Raw genomic sequence first — 16990 nt, forward strand, 5'->3', positions numbered from 1 at the left:
GTTCCCAAGATTTAAACATTCTTAAACCCTTCACCTTTTATCATTTTGAATATTAATAATACTTTTGAAAATAGTCCCTTGTTTTCAGCCTAGCTCTGCAATAGTCCACAGATATTGTCAACAGGGTTTTAATTAGAAAAGTTCCCAAGCCATTAAAGCATGTTTATTTCTCTAATTTGTATCAATTTCTTAACTTTTCCTGAGTCTTCTATTAGTGTGGTGTTCTCTGATTTCAACATCACAGGTCATAATCAGAAGAATACTGGTGTTAAAAATATGTGTTTTGGTAATGGGGAGAATTTTAGGATTATTCCTAATCCCACACAATTTCTCAAATTCAATCTAGCCCACTGTTACTCTTGTTAATTACTGAACTCAGCTCATTATCCACATTTAATATAAATGTAGAACTAATACCACAGGAAAAGTTCATCAGAAGAACATATAGACAGGGGCAGAGTTGAGTGTGATGTGATACTAAAAAGTAAACCATGTAGGAAAAGGTAAAAAGAGTAATTCTCTTATATAAATGAGATGCTAGAGGAAGAACTGACACAGAGGAATTAGATGGGGGAGGAGGGCTGGTAGTTCTGGAACCCTACTTTCACTGGGAATGGGTTAAAGAGAGAACAATAGGGGGGAATAAAAGTCTTCTAAATTCAGAAAGAAATAAAAAGGCTAAGGGGATATGGAGGGGGGAAGGAGATAAGGGATGGATTCTGTAGGGGGAAGAGGATAAGGGAGAGATCTTTGGTGGAGGGGTAGGTTAAGTCATAGGGGGGTAAGGTAACCGGTAGAAGTAGAGTGGAGGAGTCAGGAGGGATAGGAAATAGGAGATACACACAAACATAAAATAAAGATCAGAAGAGTATTTATTAGGGAAGTAAAGCAGGAGTAGTAATCATGATCTCAAATAAAGTTAAAATTAAAATAGATTTAATCAAAAGAGAAAAATAGAGAAAGTACACTATTTTGGGAGGAAGCAGGCATGGGGCTAATGAGAAAAAGTGTTGTGCCAGCAGTGGTGACTTTGAGGCACTCAAAGTCTGCCCAGCAGCATTCCTGTTTACGATGCTGCCCTTACTCTTTCCTCCTCTAAAAGTGGTGCTGGAGAGTCCAGGCGTCCAGCTCCTGGCTACTAGAGGGGCTCCACGTTGTGGCTGTCATCATTGGCAAAAGTTCTCTCTCTTGCAAAGGCAGCACAGTACTCTGTCTGAAGTAGCTTTGCAGTCTGAAAGGGAGACAGTGTCTATCCCCACGAAGGCTGCCGAGCAGATTAAAGGCCATTGGCTCTTGGTCTGCAGTGGAACAGAAGCAGGAGCAGTTATTCTTGGTGGACTGACTAGGTTGACAGGGTCTGGGCTCTCCATAGTAAATTGGCACTTGATAAAGGAGATAAAACCACCCATAAGCCAAGAAGAATGGGAAGCAGAGTTCCAAAAATGCTAGCAGTTTCCAGAATTTAAAATCTTGAATCAGAACATGACCTTGGCAGAATTAGTTTATCTAGTACATGGAGTATTCACATCAAATGTGGGGACAGATTGTGGGCCTAGCATACTTTTGGAGAAAAGGCTGACTCACCCATGGCATAGAAGGCTATGTCCTTGCCCACTGTGGCTTAGTCTGTTTCCAGGGACTGCTGGGATGGTATATGGTGAAGAGCGAATTAGAAGAAAAGCCAGATTCTCATAACATCCTTCGGGTGAGCCAGTATCTGCTGGCCACTCAGCTGGGCTCAGCCCTTGTCCTCTATTATGCCAGCCTGTGGACTGCACTCTCCCTCTTGCTTCCTCGAGACAAGTTGCCAGAAACCCATCAGCTCCTGTGGCTGAGGCATTCTGCTCATGGGACCGTGGGCCTGGTTTCCCTTACAGCTCTTTCAGGGGCTTTTGTGGCAGGCTTGGATGCTAGCCTTGTATACAACTCCTTTTCCAAAATGGGAGAGCGATGGATCCCAGAGGATCTTTTTACTTTCTTTCCAGTCCTTAGGAACATCTTTGAGAATCCAATCATGGTGCAGTTTGATCACTGAATGCTGGGAATCACTTCAGTCACAGCCATTATTGGGCTTTACTTCCTCTCCTGAAGAATCCCCTTTCCTCGAAGGGCCAAAATAGCAGTGGCAACATTGCTGAGTGTGGCCTATGCACAGGTGGACTTAGGCATTAGTACTCTACTAATGTATGCTCCAACTCCTTTGGCTGCAGTTCACCAGTCAGGGTCCTTGGCTTTGCTCAGCATTGCCCTTTGGCTTATGAATGAATTGCAATTAATCCCAAAGTAATGCTCAGGGCAGCTACTTTCTGGGCTATGACCAGGCTTTTGACAGCTCTTTAGAAGGCAATGAGCTTCCCTCCCACTGGATTGAGAAAATGATGTGAGGGACAGATCAGATGATCAAGAATGAAGTTACTGGGCTGAGGATTCTTTTTCAAACAAAACAAAGCCACTGTTAGTTGTCACTTGCTTTTTAACATGATGTCTAAGATCCCTCCCAACTTTTAAAACTCTCTGATTCTTTTGATCCAGCAGTACCACTGCTAGTTCTGTGTCCCAGAGAGATTTAAAAAAATAAAAGGAAAAGAACCCACTGGTAAAAAAATATATTTATAGCAACTGTTTTTGTAGGGGCTGAGAATTGGAAACTGAGGGGATGTCCATCAATTGGGGAATGGCTGTGGTATATGATTATGATGGAATATCACTGTACTGTAAGAAATGATGAGTAGGCTGATTTCAACCTGGCAAGACTTACATGAACTGATGCAAAGTGAAGTGAGCAGAACCAGGAGAACATTATAAACAGTAATATTGTACAGTGAAGAACCGTGAATGACTTAGCTATTCTCAGCAATACAGTGATCCAAGACATGCCCAAAGGACTCATGATGAAAAATGCTATCTGCCTTCAGAGAAAGAAATGATGTTGTCTGAATACAGACTGAAGCATACTGTTTTTTGCACTTTTTTAAGTCTTCTTGCACAAAATGTTATACATGATCAAATATATATATAACCAGATTGCTTACTACCTTGTAGGGGGGGAAGGGAGGAAGGAAAGGATAGAATTTGGAACTCAAACTTTAAACAAAAGCTAAAAGTTGTTTTTACACGTAATTGAGTAAAAATAAAATATTATTTAATAAGAAAAAAATACACCATAGGTCAGCCATATTAATCAATATTGTTTTAGACTATTTAAAAGAACTAGAGAGTATAAGGTTGGAATATTGCTCTGGTATATGAAACAAGTTGGTGGACTTAGAATAATATGGAAAGACTTGGACCTATGAAGGAAGACATTATCCTCCCTCAGAGAAACAGAGGACAAATACATATAGTATCGTCTTACATAGATGCTTATGAATATGTATGTCAATATATGAGTATGATTATACATATCTAAGTGTATGTGTATGTATATATGTTTGTGTGTTTGTGTAAGTGTATACATATGTATGTATATATGTATGTATGTATATGTATGTATGTATATGTAAATATATCTGCCCTTAATTGTAGCTTTCTTGGGAAGGTGGGGGAAGAAGGGGGGAAAAAAGAACAAAATAAAAATTTCACAGCAGAGAACAAAACAAATCTTACAGAGAAGAAAAGAAAGATGGACAGTGTGGAACACAATGTGTAGTATTTATTATGAAGGCTCTCTTGAAATAGAAATCTATTTTTTAAAGTTTATTTAGTTTTAGTTTTCAACATTCTCTTCCATAAGTTTTAAATTTTCTCCCCCTCTCTCTCCTCCTCCCTCCCCAAGATGGCATGCAATCTGATATAGGCTCTACATATACATTCCTATTAAACATATTTTCACATTCGTGAATGTGTAGAAGAATTAGAATGAATGGGAGGACCGTGAGAAAAAAAAAAAAAACAAAGCAAAAACAAAGAAAATAGTCTTACTTCACATAGCATTAAGACTCCATAATTCTTTCTCTGGATATGGATGGTATTTTCTGTCATGAATCCTTTGAAAAAGGTTTAGGTCCTTGAATGGCTGAGAAGGGCTAAGTCTATCAAAATCAGTCCTTGCACACTGTGGCTGTTACTGTGTACAATGTTCTCCTGGTTCTGCTCACTTCACTCAGCATCAGTTCATAGAAATCTTTCCAGGTTTTTCTGAAGTCTGCTTGTTCATCATTTCTTATACCACAATAATATTCCATTACATTCATATACCACAACTTGTTCAGCCATTCCCCAATTGATGGGCAGCCCCTCGATATCTAACTCTTGGCCACCACAAAAAGAACTCTTATAAATATTTTTGTACACGTGGATCCTTTTCCCATTTTTATGATCTTTTTGGGATACAGACCTAGAAGTGGTATTGCTGGGTCAAAGGGTATGCACGTTTTTATAGCCTTTTGGGCATAGTTCCAAATTGCTCTCCATAATGGTGAAATGGAATGCTGTGCACATGACATGCTTTTATTTTCTTTTTTTTATTTTGTATTTAGGTTTATAATATTTCTTTTTTCTTTTTTTATTGTGTATTTAAGTTTTAGTATTTAACTTTAAATTAATAATAAAAAGGAAGAATATATAGAACTCTATGCAGCAGCAGACTAGGTGGCACCAAATTTCATAATCTGTTCTATTTTGTGACAATTACCAGCTTAGCATGATTGGGATACTTTTGGGCCTTGCACATCTGCCAGAATACACCCAGTTTATCCCCCTTTACCTGTTCTCTCATCTAAAGCTCCCTGGCAGATTAGCAAGAAAACTCATGTTTAAATGACAGATGGGGGTGCTCCATATATATTAGTATGCAATATCTTTGGGGGGGGCAGGGCAACTGTGGTTAAGTGACTTGCCCAAGGTCACACAGCTAGCACATGTGTCAAGTGTCTGAGGACGGATTTGAACTCAGGTCCTCCTGACTCCACGGCCAGTGCTCTACTCACTGAGCCACCTAGCTGCGCAAGTATGCAACATCTTAATGAACTAGAAATCTCTCTCCCCCAATCCACCCCAGGCAAGGGAAAATAATCAAGTTGATAGTACAAAAAGTATTATATTACTTTTTAAAAATCAGAATTTGTTCCCCACATGTAAGTCACTCTCGAAGGTCACAAGTCATCCCCACTTCTGTTTAAAACTTTTGTGAGGAATGGTAGAAAATAAGAATATAGGCAAAATGGCAGCTGGAAAGCAGGGACTTGTGTGAGCTCCCTGCCAAGTCCCTCCAAAAACCTATAAAAATGACTCTGAACAAATTCTAGAACTGAAGAAGCCACAAAATAGCAGAGGGAAGCAGGGCTCCAGCCCAGGACAGCCTAGATGGTCATTGGGTGAGGTCTATTGCACAGGGAGCTGGGAGTGGAGTGGAGCAGAGCCCAGCATGGGCGGTGGCAGTACCAACCAGACTGGGAGCCAGGTGGAGTGGGCCCTAGCACCCTGAATCAATGAGCTGCAGCAGTTACCAGACTTGTCAACCCACAAACACCAAAGACAACAGAGAAGGTTAGTGGGAAAAGCTGCAAGGGACAGAGTGATAGGAGTTCCCCTTTCAGCCACTGCCCGGGGAGGGGGGAGGGCCCAGCGGAGGTGGAGCAGCTACAGAACTACAGCTGCAGTTGGTTCTGGCCCCAGGTCCACCTGGTAGGAGGAATTAAGTGGCGGATCAGAGCAGGAGTGCAGAGCCTGCTTAAGATATGAGTCCAATCCAGGCTGGCAGTTCTTGGGGAAGGAGGAGTGTTGGTGTGGCAGAGTTTGCTGTGTAGAAATAGCTCTGAAAACAACAGCGCATCCCCTCAAGCTTGGAACAAAGTACTCTTTACTCCATAAGCAGTCATACCCCAACAAAAAACTCAAGGATCAAGTTAGTTGGCTGGGAATATGGCCAGGCAGCGAAAACGCACCCAGATTCAGTCTCAGACTTTGGAATCTTTCTTTGGTGACAAAGAAGACCAAAACATACAGACAGAAGAAGTTAACAAAGTCAAAGAGCCTACAACAGAAACCTCCAAGAAAAACATGAACCGGTCCCAGGCCATGGAAGAGCTCAAAAAGGATTTGGAAAAGCAAGTTAGAGAAGTAGAGGAAAAATTGGGAAGAGAAATGAGAAGGGTGCAAGAAAAACATGAAAAACAAGTCAATGACTTGCTAAAGGAGACCCAAAAAAATACTGAAAAATACACTGAAGAAAACAACACCTTAAAAAATAGACTAACTCAAATGGCAAAAGAGCTCCAAAAAGCCAATGAGGAGAAGAATGCATTGAAAGGCAGAACTAGCCAAATGGAAAAGGAGGTCCAAAAGACCACTGAAGAAAATATTACCTTCAAAAATAGATTGGAGCAAATGGAAGCTAGTGACTTTATGAGATATCAAGATATATTATAAAACAGAATGTGAGGAATGAAAAAGTGGAAGACAATGTGAAATATCTCATTAGAAAAACCACTGACCTGGAAAATAGACCCAGGAGACATAATTTAAAAATTATTGGACTACCTGAAAGCCATGATCAAAAAAAGAGCCTAGATATCATCTTTCGAGAAATTATCAAGGAGAACTGCCCTGATATTCTAGAAGCAGAGGGTAAAAGAGAAATTGAAAGAATCCACAGATTGCCTCCTCAAATAAATCCCAAAAAGAAAACTCCTAGGAATATTGTTGCCAAATTCCAGAGCTCCCAGATGAAGGAGAAAGTACTGCAAGCAGCCAGAAAGAAACAATTTGAGTATTGTGGAAACACAATCAGAATAATACAAGATCTAGCAGCTTCTACATTAAGAGATCGAAAGGCTTGGAATACAATATTCTGGAGGTCAGTGGAGCTAGGATTAAAACCAAGAATCACCTACCCAGCAAAACTGAGTATCATGCTCCAAGGCAAAATATGGACTTTCAATAAAATAGAGGACTTTCAAGCTTTCTCAGTGAAAAGACCAGAGCTGAATAGAAAATTTCACTTTCAAACACAAGAATCAAGAGAAGCATGACAAGGTAATCAAGAAAAAGAACAAGAAAAAGAAACTTCAAGGGACTTACTAAAGTTGAACTGTTTTGTTTACATTCCTACATGGAAAGATGATGTGTATGATTCATGAGACCTCAGCATTAGGGTAGCTGAAGGGAATATGCATATACATATATACATACACACACACACATATACACATATAGATAGATATGTGTATGTAAATATATATATATATATATGTGAGTGTATGTATGTATATATATATGTGTGTGTGTGTATATATATATGTATATAGACAGAGGGCACAGGGTGAGTTGAATATGAAGGGATGATATCTAAAAAAAAATAAAATCAAATTAAGGTATGAAAGAAGAATATATTGAGAGAGGGAGAAAGGGAGAGATAGAATGGGGTAAATTATCTTGCATAAAAGTGGCAAGAAAAAGCAGTTTTGTAGGAGGGGAAGAGGAGGCAGGTGAGGGGGAATGAGTGAATCTTGCTCTCATCAGATTTGACCTGAGGAGGGGATACCATACATACTCAATTGGGTATCTTATCCCATAGGAAAGAAGGAGGAAGAAGATAAAAAGGGGGGATGATAGAAGGGAGGGAGGAGGTAATCAAAAACAAACACTTTCGAAAAGAGACAGGGCCAAGGGAGAAAATTCAATAAAGGGAGATAGGTTAGGAAGGAGCAAAATATAGTTAATCTTTCACAACATGAGTATTGTGGAAGGGTTTTACATAATGATACGCATGTGGCCTATGTTGAATTGCTTGACTTCTTAGGGAGGTTGGGTGGGGAGGGAAGAGGGGAGAGAATTTGGAACTCAAAGTTTTTAAAAACAGATGTCTAAAAACAAAAAAAAAATGTTTTTGCATGCAACTAGAAAATAAGATACACAGGCAATGGGGCGTAGAAATTTATCTTGCCCTACAAGAAATGAAGGGAAAAGGGGATGGGAGAAGAGTGGGGTGACAGAAGGGAGGGCTGACTGCAGAAAGGGGCAACCAGAATATATGCCATCTTGGAGTGGTGGGGAGGGTAGAAATGGGGAGAAAATTGATAATTCAAACCCTTGTGAAAATCAATGCTGAAAACTAAATATATTAAATAAATTAAATTAAAAAAAATAAGAATATAGAATGCCTTGAATTCCAGATAGAGGGAATGACACTGTTCTTTTCTAAATTCTTTTTTTATTTTTATTTTTACATTTTCCTTATTGGATGCTGGAAAGCATGAAATTTTAAGTCATCCCTTGCTATTTTCTATATGGTATTAACAGTTAAATTCAGCTTCTCTGACCTTGAAGGACAAAGCTTTTGTGTGGTTTAATGCTGATTCTCTTACTATAATATCATTTGCTTCAGCGTTTTGTGATTCAAGTTCACAAGTCTCTTTATTGTTATTCTGACATAGTTCTGTTTTTCCTGAATTTCCTTCAGTAGATGTGAAATGGCCATACAACTGCAAATTATCTTGGTGTCTCTATGATTGACACGCTCTGTAAATAAAAGTTCTTGTTTTTCATTCACTGCTAAATGCCACATTGAAATGATTGGTTTTTACTGCTTTAAGTAACTTCAAATCTTGCTGATTCTACCACAATCTTGTAGATACAAAATACACACTAAATAAATAAAAAGTAAATGTTATTTAAAAGGGATAAGGCCTTTAGTACATTCAAAAGAAATATATAGGCATATATGTATATGTTTTATATACATACACACATATATTAACATATCTCTATGTGCATATATGCACACATGCATAACTACATATATACACGTATATGTGTGTGGATATATACACATATATGTATATATATATATATATACCCATTTCCCTGATTATGTACATATGCACTGCCTCTTTGTATATTTGAATTTATGTGGACATTTATATTTGTGGTCAAAATGGGGATTTTAATAGTGAATCTTATAAAGGGATCTAGAAAATTCTAAGCCCAGGTAAAATGTAAAGATAATTTGTCTTTCTAAGTGTTACTTTTAGCAGTGCTACAAACACTTCTGTAGCCCTTTTCCTGAGAGTCTTTGTCTCTGTTTCTCTCTGTTTCTGTCTCTGTCTCTATCTCAGTCTCTGTTTCTCTTTCTCTTTCTCTCTCTCTCTGTCTCTGTCTCTCTCTCTCTCTCTCTCTCTCTCTCTCTCTCTCTCTCTCTCTACCCCCTGTCACTCTTGACACTCATAGGGTCTCAACAATTTTCCTTGTGGGTGGCCATTCCTACTTTCATTGTAGTTCTTGAGCCCCTATTGATATACTTCCCATTAACAAATCACCCACTAATGATTAATTAACATTAACTGTTTCTTCAAATATAAAGCAAACAAATACTATTTATATGATATCTCACCCATAAACCTAAGTCATATACTCCCATTAGTGAGGATAGTATCTATGGGGATAGTAAGTACTTACTTCAATTCACAGCTAGTAAGACACCTATGGAGGATAAAAGCGTGGCCAAGGCAACACATAACTCTGGAACTCTAGACCTCTCAATCCTCTTTTTTGTCACAAAAATTTGTGAATAAATGTCCCTTGGTGATCTTCACATTCTAAGTAAATATCTTCACTGCTAAGATGAGCTGATCCCCACTGTGTTGGACTAATAACAGGCAAAATGACTCAGCCAAACAAGTTATCTGGTGGGCTGCTTCTTTGACATTCCATTTGTATGCTCTTCTACTGCTCAAGTGCATTAGTCTTGGACAACAACTGTAGGATCCATGATTGTCAGATTAAACCTGATGCTTTCAGCAGATGTAGTAGGTATTTCTTTTAGGAAAAGGTAGTGACTCTTTTGGTAATATTGGAAGACTTTCACTACAGCTCCAATTTAACACCTTTTACAGGATTATTTTTCTGCTTTTCCACCTTTTAGGAGCAACAGGTTCAATGCAGAAAAGTATCTTTTGCCTTTTCTTCTTTTCTATCTCTTCTTCCTCCACTTTTCTTCTCCTTCATCTTTTTTTTCTCTTTAATATCTTTCTTCCCAACCTTCTTATATGTTATCATACAATGAAGAATGTGATAGATGTGAGGGAGATGTTTACAGGGAAGTTCTGTGTGAAATATGAGGAGGGAGAGATTGTTTTTACCTGGGGATATCAGGGAAGGCATCATGCTGGAGGAACCTGTGCTGGGCCTTGGAATAAGAGAGATAATTCAATAGGTATAGACAAAGGGAGGCAGAAGAGAATGATGTAATTGTAGATATAGACATGAAAAGGCAGGATAAGAATGGGAAATTGAAGGTAATGTTTTATTTGAAGTACATAGTTTGTGAAAGAAAGTTGTGATTGGTTCTTAAATTACAGGAAATGAGAGCTTACATATATTGGTAACCAATGGTAGACAGACTGGAGTTATTTGAGTTGAGGAGTAAGATAAAATCATAGGTTAGATTAAGAGAAAAAATGAAGGTTAGAAGAACTTAGCAAAAAAGGATGTTACGATAGACCAGGGGCAAATGTGGTTACAATGTGAATGAAAAAAAGATAAATGCTTTGCAAAGTTGTAATTGATTAAACTTGACAGCTGATTAAACGCAGGAGGCAACAAAGGAGGAACAAGGAGGTGTAACTGAAAGGATAGTGGTACTATCCAAGTCATTTAACACTGTTTGCCTCAGTGTCTTCATCTGGAAAATGAGCTGGAAAAGGAAATGGCAAACCACTCTAGTATCTTTGCCAAGAAAACCCCCAATGGGGTCACAAAGAGTCAGACACAACTGAAACAAATGAACGACCACCATCCATAGAAATAGTAAAATCAGGAGGAGGTTTGAGGAAAAACAAAATATAAGGTAATAAAACAAACCAACCAACATGAGTTCAGTTTCATGTCTTATTAACTGGGTGGCCTTGAACAAGTTATTTAACCTCTCTGAGTCCCAATATCCTCATCTATAAAATGAGGGAGTTGCATGACATGATCTCTAGATTCTTTTCTAAATCCTGAAATCTGCTTTCCTGGCTCAATGCTTACAATCTGTGTTATTGAACAAATCACTTTGTCACTCTTATCCTCATTTGTAAAACAAGGATAATAATGCCTGAACTATCTTGGGACTGTTTTGGAGAAATTTCCTTGCAGACTTCAGAACCCTCTATCCAACCAGCCAGCCAGACGTATGCTGATGCTGTTATTTTATTGTTGCTGTTATCATCACCATCATCATCATCATCATCATCATCATCATCATCATCATGTTTGAGGTTTCAGCATCCAAATTGTTGTAAATATGAGACCAGCTCTGCATGGGTGATAATTTATTGTATGAAGTTGAAGGATATCCTCACAGGATTCCCATTTTTAGGAGATAAGAGAAGGATGAGGATTCAGTGAGTGAGATTAAGTAATGATATGTAATAAGGATGAAATTAATTTCTTAATTAAGGTAAAGATAGAGGCAACGACAATTCAAAATCAAGATATTAATAACTATCCATATAAAATATATATTGATTAATACATCAATATCATTGTAATAACAGAGGAAAAACCAATATGTGTTTATTACACACACACACACACACACACACACACACACACACATATATATATATAAATCATAATATATACATAGGCAGCTAAGTGGTACAGTACAGTAGATAAAGCACTGGACTTGGAATTAAGAAGACCTGAATTCAAATCCAGCATTCATCATTTACTAGCCCTATGATCTCAGGCAAGTCATTTAACCTCTGTTTACTTCACTTATCCCATCTGTAAAAATGATAAAAATAAATAGCATTTTATCTCCTGGGGTTGTTGTAAGAATAAAAATGAGATAATATTTGTAAAAATGCTTTATAATATTTCAAATGCTATATAAATGCTACCTACAATTTTCATTCATTCATTTCAATCATATCTGACTCTTCATGACACCATTTGGAGTTTTCTTGGCAAGGATACCAGAGTGGTTTCCCATTTCCTTCTTCAACTAATTTTACAGATGAGGAAACTGAATCAGACAGGGTTAAGTGATGGGTCACACAACTAGTTCTTATCTGAGGCCAGATTTGAACTCAAGAAGATAAGTCTTCTTAACTCCAGGCCCAGAACTCTATCCACTGCAGCACCTATCCACTGCCCCAGCTATGATTTGCTATTATTATTAAAGAATAATTGTAGAAAATACTTAATTCTTTTTTGGTGAACTCATCAATATGGGTATTTCAGTGATACAGATTACCTCCTATCTGTGCCAGCCCATCCTGAGGTTCTTATCCATATTGTCCCCAAAATTCCCTACCGGGGTAGACTCAATGTGCTCCAGATCTTCCTGGAGTTCTCTGATGCCAGAGGATACAAATGGAACAGGCAGGTTGCTCTTCATTACTTAATCGTCTCTCTTCCCACATGTGCAGCCCATCTTTTATTGAAAAGAATTTTTAAAAAGGAAGAAATTCTTTTATATGGCAAACTAATGACTAATTCGACCAAATTACTAATGCCTTTATTCAGATCTCTCATAAAGAATAACCAACCATAGCATACAGTATGCTATTTCTTGGCTCTTTTTCTCTATCTCTCTATTCCTTTGCACAAAAATTTTCCATGCTTAGAACATTCTGTATTCTTGAACAAAACACAGGATTTAAAGTCACTAGACATCTATCTTTTTATTTCTCAATAATTTAATATCAAATATACTCACAGGTAATTTGATTTACAGTAAATTAAGTTAAAAGCATCACAAATAATGGGCTGTTCCAAATCATAATTACTGATATATGTAAGCACATTACCCAAGCCAGGGTATATGATTGAGCCAATTAGACCTCAGGACATTAAAATAAGACTGTGCTTTGAAAAAAAAAATGACCATTCCTTCAAGACTTGTCAGCTATATTGCATTCACTCCTTTAACTCTATTATATTCAATTTTATAATTTCTTAAATGTTGGTCCCACTTTAGTACCACATTTTTTGCTAGAGTTATTATCAATGAGATATTAGTTGAACTTTCAACATCTAAGGAAATATTTTGCATAGAGATTCTTGTATCCAAGGACTAAGGATGTAATTATTATGGCTGAAAACTTCACTGAAACTATATCTATGTAGCAGTCCCAAAGAAATTTGAAAGAGAACCAAAAATAAATAAATAAAATGAAGTTAAAAAAAGAGACATGAACAAAGATATGCATTTCAGTCTTATTTGTATTTACCAGCTACTCTAATTTTCTTTCACCCATTAAAAAAGAGCACTAAGTGACATTAAGAAAGTGAAAATGGCTTGACCATTCCCCCCCACTGTTCTGTGATTCCATGATTACTACCTGATAGAACAGTCGAGCACTGAGTGACAGTTGTGGCAAGGCTAATGCAGACCCTACAGGGACAGCTCTTCCTAAATGGGATGGTTGGCTATGTGAATACCACACTTACTGTAATAGTAAGCGTGGTGTTTACTTAGGTACCTCTTACATTCAGATTGCCATATATCAATCTGCTCTCCTAGGCTTTACAACTTACTCCAGGGCCCAAGGAAGCAAGGCCATACAGTCAATAATTTTCTGGATTTAAAAATTCCAGAGATTTCCTGGGAAAATCATCCTTTTGGAGAGTCATTTCCCTGGAAGTTGTTCTGGGGACAAGCAGATGATCCTACTTGAAATTTACACAGAAAAGCAAGATATTGGCCCTAGTTTCTTGTAGGCTTCATTAGTAGAGAGGTAGGAATGAATATATTAATAAAAAAGCATTTATTAAAATATTATCATGTGTCAAGTGCTTTGTCAAGTCCTAGGGATGCAAATAAAAAGGTAAGGCAGTAACTAGCCCAAAGGAGTTTATAATCTGACAAAGATGAATGTGGGAGATAGAAAGGTATTCTGATCTGAAAATTGCAAGAACGTGAGTGATACAATAGGGCAATTGATTTATATACCCTTTTTGCAGTGGTAGTGGGCATTTGATTACAGTCGCCAATAAAAGGGAAAGAATCTGAAACATCTGCCAGGGACCATATGCTATCAGAGAGGTTTTTACTGGTAAGCAACTGGAGTTGCTCTAAAGCAACTGTTCCTCTAAGATCTTAGATTGTGTGATTACATAATGAGACTATTAGGCGATCAATGTAAGGTTAAGATGAAAACATAAACTATGAGGCTGTTATAAAAACCCTGAAATTCTCTCTGATCATTACAGCCAAGCTGTCTGTATGAAGAAGAAAACTGATGAGCTCAGGGGGGAAGAAGTACCTAAAATCTGTAAGTGAGATATCCCAATTGAATGTCATAAGTTTGGAGAAACATAATTCTCATGACTGCGACAACCATAAAAAAGAATTATCTGAAAGCAGTTGTCCAAGATTTATTGTCAAAGACTTAGGCCCTTCTGGTTTGGTTGTGTAAGTAGAGCCTGCTTTGACCCTTTCTAAATTAAAAGAGCTCCAGAGTTTGAGTCATACTTTGACTCATGGTAATGATAGCCTTTTTTTATAGACTTTTGTTACTGTTCAGTTGTTTCAGTTGTGTCCAACCCTTTGTGACTCCATTTGGACTTTTCCTGGCAAAGATTTGGCTTTGCCATGGTGTGCCATTTCCTTCCTCTGCTCATTTTACAGATGAGAAACAGAGGCAAAGAGGGTTAAGTAACTTGCCTAGGGTCACACAGCTAGTATCCGTCTAAGGCCAAATTTGAACTCAGGAAGATAAGTCTCCCTGACTCCAGGCCCAGCATTCTATCCACTGCACCTCAAAGTTGCCCCTTTTCTATGCTACCTATGTCTAAGCCTTTCCTTGGAAATTTAGTAATTATAACCTGTCCATCCAGGCTTCAAGAGCACAGTGATATGTTGTACTCATCACGAACACTGCAGAAAAATAATCCTAGTCATCAGACTAACCAGACTGCTATTGCATTCTGTAAGGAAGGGAAGGGACATGTGGGAGGAAGAAGTAGGAATACACAGTGACTCTGTCAGCCTCAGGTGACCTCACTTGAATAAAAGACCCTCCATATTTACCATGATCAATCAACAAATAATAAACATCTATTTATTAAGTTTTTATGTGCCAGGCACTGTGCCAAGCACTAAGTATACAAAAAGAGGCAAAAGACAGTCCCCACCCTCAAGGAGCTTGGAATCCAACTATTCATTTCTGTTTAAAAGACCTGTAAGAGTCCTAAAAAGGGTCCAAAGCCTTGCAGAAAACCTGGTGCCCACATGTTATATCAAGAGACTACTCATCTACCCCTCTTAGGTTTAGATATATCAAGAACATCATGGTATCGGAAAGAGGAAAGGGCCTGAAGACCTGCATTCAAATTTTTAGCTTTGCTATTTGCTTGGGCCTCAGGTTTCCTAACTATAAAATGGTGGGATGGTACTAAATAAACCTTGACAGGTTTGCCACCTTCAGGGTCAGAAAAATTCCCCTGTTTGGCTTTTAAAGTCCTTCACAACTAGACCCTTACTATCTTTCCAGTTTTCTTAAACTTTATTCCTCTTCATACACTCTATGATCCAATGACACTGACCTCCTTGCCTTTCCTCATGTATGAACTTATCTCTCAACTCCACACCTTTTCACTGGCTGGCCCCCATGCTTACAATTCTTTCCCTCTTTGTCTCTGCCTTCTGGCTTCCCTCAGGTCTCAGCTAAAATCCCACCTTCTGCAAGATGTCTTTCCTAATCACCCTTAATGTTAGTGCCTTTCTCTGGAATTACCTATGAGTTACCCTGTGTATTTCTATATGTGTACCCTGTATATATAGAGGTGCTTGCATGTTTTCTCTCTAATTAGAACATCATCTCCTTGAGAGCAGGGACTATTTTTTTGCTTTCTTTGTGTTTCTAGAACTTAACACAGCCACTGACACATAGTAGGTGCTTAATAAATGCTTGTTGACTGACTGAGTACCAGTCCTAGATGATTCTATAATCAATTTTTTCAACTTCTAGACCCTTTGCTTCCCTCTGAACTACCTTTATAAAAGTGTCTAACTTTGCCTGTTTCCTGCCTGCCTGATGATCTGAACCTTTCTGCAGATAGAAAACCTCCCCAACAGGTGATGGCTTTTAGCCTCACACCCTGAGGATCACCAGCCTGGGAACTTTTGAGCCCCTCCATGGGGATTCCTAGATGAAGCTCTTCACTGAGATACCAGCCACCTGAATCTTTCTACTGCTTAGCACCCATAGCACTCAGTGAACTCTCTGAGTCATAGGCTCCTTTCATAAAAGCTCAGTTTGACAGAAAGACCAGATGGAAAAACTAAGGTCTGTTAGAAATGGAAAGGAAAAAGGGTAGATAGTGAAATACCTCCCCCAAACATATAGTTCCATACATGATCTATCAGCGTAGACTCTTGGTCTTTTAGGGTAAGTTTTAAGTATACTCTACTAAATGATGACCTTTGTCAAATAGTTACTTCAAGAAAGTAGTTGACCTGCTAAAAGACTTAGGATGGATATAATCACCTGTATGATTTATAGAAGAAATGATAGAATGCTATGCCTGATGTGTCTGGCAGCTCCTAATACTATTGAAGACATCCTTCCAGGCAACAAAAGGTCAGAAGAAATCTCCATAAGGGAAAAACACAACTCCTTTGTTCTTCTTTGTTTATTTGGAATGCATGGCATTCTTATTACCTCAGCTCTTGACTCTTGATATTCACTCCATTTTGAATGCAAGAATCAGATCTCCAAGGTATAAAAGCAAGCTTTGCATCTGCGGATTGTGATTAGGAGGAGAGAGTGGGGCATATACTTTTATTGTCATTCTTTAGTCCTGTCTGACTCTCCATAACCCCATTTGGGATTTTCTTGGCAAAGATATTAGAGTGGTTTACCATTTCCTTTTCCAGCTCATTTTATAGAAGAGGAAACTGAGGCAAGCAGGGTTAAGTGACTAGCCCAGGGTCACACAGCTAGTAAGTGTCTGAGGCTGGATTTGAACTCAGGAAGATGAGTCTTCCTGACTCTAGGTCTGGCACTCCATCCACTGGGCCACCTAGCTGGGGCATATGCTTTACCATGTAATGTTG

At 38.3% G+C, this 16990-nt stretch overlaps 1 pseudogene; it reads left to right on the top strand.

Annotated features, from left to right (window-relative positions):
- Nucleotides 1-1071: 1071 nt before the first annotated feature.
- LOC118855536 lies at nucleotides 1072-2287 on the top strand (annotated as a pseudogene).
- The last annotated feature ends 14703 nt before the right edge of the window (nucleotides 2288-16990 follow it).

The sequence above is a fragment of the Trichosurus vulpecula genome, chromosome 6, assembly GCF_011100635.1.
Source record: "Trichosurus vulpecula isolate mTriVul1 chromosome 6, mTriVul1.pri, whole genome shotgun sequence".
NCBI lineage: Eukaryota > Metazoa > Chordata > Mammalia > Diprotodontia > Phalangeridae > Trichosurus > Trichosurus vulpecula.